This window comes from Saccostrea cucullata, unplaced genomic scaffold, assembly GCF_032062105.1.
Source record: "Saccostrea cucullata isolate Sc308-1 unplaced genomic scaffold, CSIRO_AGI_Scuc_v1 ctg16925, whole genome shotgun sequence".
Lineage (NCBI taxonomy): Eukaryota > Metazoa > Mollusca > Bivalvia > Ostreida > Ostreidae > Saccostrea > Saccostrea cuccullata.
This window is the reverse complement of record NW_026940490.1, coordinates 5,438-12,044: the sequence shown is the minus strand read 5'-3', so window position 1 is coordinate 12,044 and position 6,607 is coordinate 5,438. Positions and strand designations below refer to the sequence as shown.

Here is a 6,607-nt window from a genome sequence, read left to right as displayed (position 1 = left end):
ATTCCTGATGATTTACTTACCTCAAAAGGGGACGACCATTTGATTCTGGGGGGGGGGGGGCTGGCAGATTTTGGAAATAAATAATCTGTCCCTGAAAATGTTGAAAATAAATAATCTGTCCTCCACTACAAAGAAAATAAATAATCTGACCTTGACTTATGATATTTAAATATTGTGAAAAATACATTTTTATTTACGTGTAATTTAATCTCAAAAATTTTTTTGGCTCGCTTCGCTCGCCATTTTAGAACCAACAAGCTAATTCAGAGAATTCGTGTCCCCCGCTTAGGGAAAAAGTCGGCTCCCCCTGACTGAATTTGTAGAATTATTAAATGTATACATGTATACTGAAGGAAATAAAATACATGTATGTCAATATGCATATAAAGATTTGATTGCTTATTCTTTATTATGTGTATAGAAGATTTTTTCATATGGAATATTTATCACACTGTAATGATGATTTTATAACCTCATAAATTTTTCATTTCACATGCTGAATACTATCATTTATTAAAAAAAAAAAAGTATTTAAAAAAAAAAAAGAAAAAAATAACGGTCTCGACCCAAAGATCCATCTGGACTTCTCAACATCGGAAGCGAGAGACATAACCGACGCAGACCACGAAGTCGCTTTATACAGAGTGAAGTATATGCAGAACTGAAGTCACATACATGTATATATTCATGTTTTCATGTTCGGTATTCTCAAAATTTTACACAATCCATGGTGTTTGATTTATTTAGCCTTTATTAAACAGTTCTAATAGTTGTAATAAGAACATAAAGTCCGCCGAAAACCTGTTTTTATAATGATAACTCTCCTCATGCCCCTGCGCTAAAAATAACGACATGTAATACTATGAATTAATACTAATAAACAACGGGGCGAAAAAATTAGCACTTCTGAGAGGGGCGAGAGACGTCCTAGGACTTTTGGGTATAAAATTACATTGCATCAGCTCAAAAATCTTCTTGAAACATCGCCTGGAAATGATAGTGTTACACACAGAGAGAATGTATAAATTTACGACTTGAACTTTGACCTTTTGACCTCAAAATCAATAGGGGTCTTCTTTAGGCCACAGGGAGTTGTTATGTAAAATTTCATTGCAATAGCTCAAATGGTTCTAGAGATATCGTGTGGAAACGAAAGTGTTTTAACAGACAGAATTTGCTTATTTATGACCTTGACCTTTGACCTTTTGACCTCAAAATCAATAGGGGTCTTCTTTAGTCCATAGGGAGTTGCTATGCTAAATTTCATTGCAAAAGCTCAAAGGGTTCTCGAGATATCGTGTGGAAACGAAAGCGTTACAGACAGACAGAAAGACGGACGGACAGACGGACGGACGGACGGACAAACCCAAATTAATATCCCCCACTTTTCAAGCGGGGGACAAATAGTGTTTAAAAAGATTACCAGACTGGATACTTGTAGTCAGTTTATCAACCTGACAATGTGTACTTAGTAGGTGTGATGAATCACTTTAAATACAAGCCAAAAGACGAATTTTCTTGTCAAAGAATTACTAGTATACCTCCCCGATAAATTAATACAAAATATACATTGGTGGATTTAAGGGAGACGTACATGTGTACGCACCCCTCCCTAATATTTCAAAGTATGATACGAATAATAATGCAATACTTTGGTTCAATACCAATATTTTTATGCCTAGTTTTTCACCCTAAAATACACAAAAACCCAAGAGCTTCAAGGGGGCTTTGCCGGGTCCCTAGGCCCTTTTCATTCAAAGTCTGATATGACTAGTATTCATTATGTCATACTTTGGCATATAAGTAACCAATTCCTACACAATTGTGTCTGGTTTTACTCTTTTAAATACACCCCCCCAAAGCTTCAGGGGGCTTCGCCCCCTGAATGCCCTTCATTCAAAGTATGATTTGACCAGTATTAATTGTTTAAATACTTTGGTTCATAATAAATTTTCTCAAGCAGAGAGCTACAGTTCTGCAGCTATCTTATATATTGAGATGTAAGGGATTTAAAAGACCATATTTTTCTTTCCTCATCACAATTGTACAACTTTAAATAGAAATGGTAAACTGCGTTTGAAAACTGGCAGGGACTATATTTTTGGCAGAATGGTGGCGTATGAAAAAATCTTCTTTTCTGTCTCTCAAAATTATAATAGAACAATGAATTTAGTTATAATTTTAACACAATCGAAGACTTAGAGAAATTTTCAAAAGTATGGTAAATTAATAATGAGGGACTAAACTTTCAAAATATATCAAATAAATATGATTTTTCAAACAAACTAGAACTTTGTTAGCTTTCAAACGCCTCCTATCAAAGTGCAGATTTGATCCAAAAATCCATAAAAAGTATTATTTCTCTCTTAGTAAACGATCAAAACTTTTTGTTTTTGTATCATTTTGTACATTTATGAGACTACTTTATTATATGTGAAAATAAGAAAAAGTTAAATATAGGAAGCATATGAAAATAACTAATATATCCGAAAAAATTAAAAAACACAGAGAAAATTCGGATTAGTCAATATTCAGTTTAGTTAAATTATTTATGTAAATTTGGTAATATCATGCTATAGACCCGATATAGTAAAATTTTTTTATGCAAAAAGAACAATCTTTAAACTTTTGAAATAGAAGTAAGCATCACATGATTGGCAACAGTATTTTTTTTATTCATGATGTCAAGGAAAAAATAATGACCTTGACCTGACCTTGCCTCTGATATAAAACGTTCAAATTGAATCTCACTGATACTATCACTTAGTGATATTGTGAAATTTCATAAATTTTTAAATATTAGAAATATGAAAAGAATCCTACCTTAAGATTCTTTGCAAATATGAAGATTATTCATTTTCTCATGAACTACCATCGTTGAGCATGAATATCTCCATTGTTACATCATAATGCCACACTTGACGTCAAAACTACAGTTTAAACTATTTTGCTTTGAATAACAGTTGAATTGCACAAATTTTATGGCAAATCATCAGAAAAATATTGTAAATATAAGAAATGAACGTTTCACACCGGCATATTTATCATGAAGCACTAACACCCTTCATGGAATATGCGGGCGTGAAGCGTCTTAGTTCATAACCTCATGAATCTTCAAAAATTAAATTCATTTCTTAAAGAAATAATAAGGTATGTTTTGTTCATTTCAATGCAAAAAAGATTATATAACCAATATAACTATTGAAATACATATCGTATCATGGCTCAAATATCATGAAACATATCTATATAGAAGAAAGTCGTATCATCCCATCCCTATTTTATACATTGCCCATAGCAAGGTACATGATGAAAGTACTACTGTCATACTTTTATTTTCAAATCCACAGTTGACATTTATATAAAGCTTTTAAAAATATTTATATTTCTATCTTAGAATGTTTATAGGATACATAGGTTATTTTATTTGATGATGTCATTTAATCTTGAATACGAGTCTTTCTACCATATACTTTTCAAAATATTTTAGAGATGATGGATTTGGGTGGATTCGTGTCGTCCGTTCAGAAAAATCAAAATATGAAAATGACTCGGATGAAATGGACGTTTTAGGATTAAAAGAGGCATGGAGAAAACCTGAAAGCTTCGGCAAGAGATATAAGTAAAGACAAAATTTTTGAATTAGCAAACAATTTTAGAGTTACTGCTGGTAAATGGATGTTCTTCGTGTCAACTGGAGGAAAGGGAGATTACTTGTGGTCCTTAGTTGCCAAAAGTATTGTAAATGGGAATACTCTGGCTAGGAAGGCCAAAATCAGTGCTTCTACACTGGGTAGAGAGTGCCCTTATGCAAATGTACATGTAGTGTGCATCAAAAATGACAATTTTTGCGACGAAGACCAAGTATATGAAAGTGAAAGAACTATAAGAAGCCTGGGAATCAAATGTCAGCTTCAGTACAAACCAGATATCTTCACCCGCCTAGAAGTGTACAAGAACAACATTTGGAATCTCAGACCTACGATTTACATTAGCAATTTTGATGTCATTTCTAATGCCACCATTATTAAAGAAGTATGGTAGATTTTGGAAATTGAAAGTGGACCGATGAATAATTATTTTACAATGAAAAATACTTCGTTTTATGATTTTAAAAGATGTTGTGAAACAACAGAAAGTTAGTAGTTTTAGAATTCATTAAAATGTCATAAAATTATCACAAAAGACTGTTAAAATGATCTCTACTTTAAAAATTTATTTCATCTTGGATCAAGATTGTGTACCTATCTTATACTCTATTAAACCTTCATTTTTTACACGCTGCATCTCCTACTTAGCGAGGTGTTTAAAATTTAACAGGTTGGAGTAAATTGAAAATTTAGAACATGTCAAGGGCATAAATATAAGATACAGTAACTGGTAAATTTTGCAGAGAATTTCTAAATGATTTTCATTTTTTTTTTCGGTGGAGCAGGAAATACAGGAGAAAAATATTTACCCACAAAATATAATAAGCTTTTCAATCTAGGAGTAAGATACATGTACATGTACTAATCTTTCATACTGGTCTACTTAGTCACATTTTTCTATCTCACAAATGAGTATATGAATACAAAGTCAACCGCATTATCTAAACACAATGGGAACACATAAATAAATCTGAGGATCTAAGTTTATGTTTAAATTTGAAATACTAAGGTTAAAATACATAAAGGAAAGTACAAGTTTCTCGATTATTTGTGGTATTTTTTTTTTAAATAGTAAAATATAAAAATATAAATTCAACATTTTCATAAAAAAATATCCTACATTCTTAGACAATTCGCTTTTTTTCTTCAGTTTTATTTTATTTCTTTATTGACATGAATTAGATAAAGGCCATGCAATCTTGATGTTAGCTTTTTCTAGCTTTGATGAAAACAGTTTAATTCAACCATTCAACTTCTATTCTCTAGCTAACTTTTAGCAGCTTTCTTGTTTAAAAATGAGGAGAGAGGGGTGGCTTGTTTAAAAAAAATCAAATATGAAAAATGTGTTTTACTTAAAATCCTGTAAAAGAACGAAATCAAAAGTAATTCACGGTTCCGCTTCAACTATCAAGGATGGTTTGAACAAAGTTAAGGGAACAAATCTAAATTCTTCTTCAATATCTTACTATCCAAAAGCTCGAAAAAAGACTTTAAAGGAAATTTTTGGTCTGGGTAATTTTACATATTCACTCATGTAAAATATAATATACATCCAGCTTACTTAGAGATATCCATGGTATATCAGATATTAGTGTTTGTAATAATGCGCCTCAACTGTATATTAAAAATCGGGTCGCAATTCTATCTGGTTAGTCAAAAACTGCTTGTAGAAATTATTAAGGCTTAATAATAAGCAAAGGTGCCTCATCCAAAATTGTGAATTTTATGGTCACTGGGTCAGGGGTTTTGATCTTCCCTGCTCCTAATTATTTAGCAGATAAACGAAATGCATGGTTCTGATGATCAAAAGTACTTCTAGAATCAGGTTCAGGAGTTCAGGTGCGGGGGGGGGGGGGTTTGCTGTTGCATATATTGTAAAAATTCATTATTTCTCTGTAAATCTGTTTCTTTGCTCATGAGTATTTTACTTGAATTATATGGAGATAGTGGACAGCATTCACGCTTAACATAATCCAAGTGCACTAATTATGATGTTAAGGGATGCCTCTTCACTAGACGATTGATCATAGTATTAAAATGTGAATAAAATAGTTCATGCAGTCTGTTTCTTTTTTATACATTCTTTTTTTCAAAACACTAAATGAAGAAAAAAAAAGCTTTTAATCATATTTTCAATTTAATTACAACAAAGTGACTAATTAAGTTTATTTTGATTGGATGATTTGCTAGGCACTACTATGTGTTGCACTGATTGCAGCAGAGTGCAGTATGGTGCAGTTATACTTGTATCTTAGCAAGCACAACTAGTTAATGCCCTTTATAGACATTCCCCACCATCCACCCTCCAAAGTCACCCTTTATATACAATTTCCACAGGCGGCTAAAAGTATGTTGCAAAATTTGCATAAGTCAGTTTCTTACAAAGTTCGATAATCAAATTATGCCCCTTTGAACAACGTAGACAAGACGATTATGCAAATGTTTAGGCAATATTAACGGATAACAAGTTGGTATACTATATAAGACTAGAGAGTCGCTCACTCAATGACAGGATAAGTTTGCTCTTACATGCAGTTTGAGTTTCTCTCACTATTCAAATACTGCTAAATGGCCAAGCATGTAGGCCTAGCACTGAAAGCGCTCTTGATTGTTCGACAATGGGCGCTTAATTTGTTTGAATGAGTCTCAAGATGTTCATTCGTCAGTCAGACAGGAAAATTCCTATTTATTCTTATGTTTAGGCCTAACTTAATAAAGATAGACCAAATATGTTTTTTAAAAGTAGACAATATATACGTCAAGCAATTACAATGAGATGCATTGCAGCACTGCACTACTTGATGTCTTTATTTAAGAGCATCCAGTCTGTCCCTAAATTTTTAAAAAGAACAAAATTAAAAAGATTTTGTGTCAACTTTATCTTCAATACATAAAATCATGTAAAACAAAACTGGACTTATGAATCTTTGATTGACATTCCATTGTAGTGCAGTGCA

At 32.2% G+C, this 6,607-nt stretch overlaps 1 pseudogene; it reads left to right on the top strand.

The window, feature by feature from the left end:
- Window positions 1-3,560: 3,560 nt before the first annotated feature.
- On the top strand, window positions 3,561-4,044 carry LOC134255494 (UPF0696 protein C11orf68 homolog; annotated as a pseudogene).
- The last annotated feature ends 2,563 nt before the right edge of the window (window positions 4,045-6,607 follow it).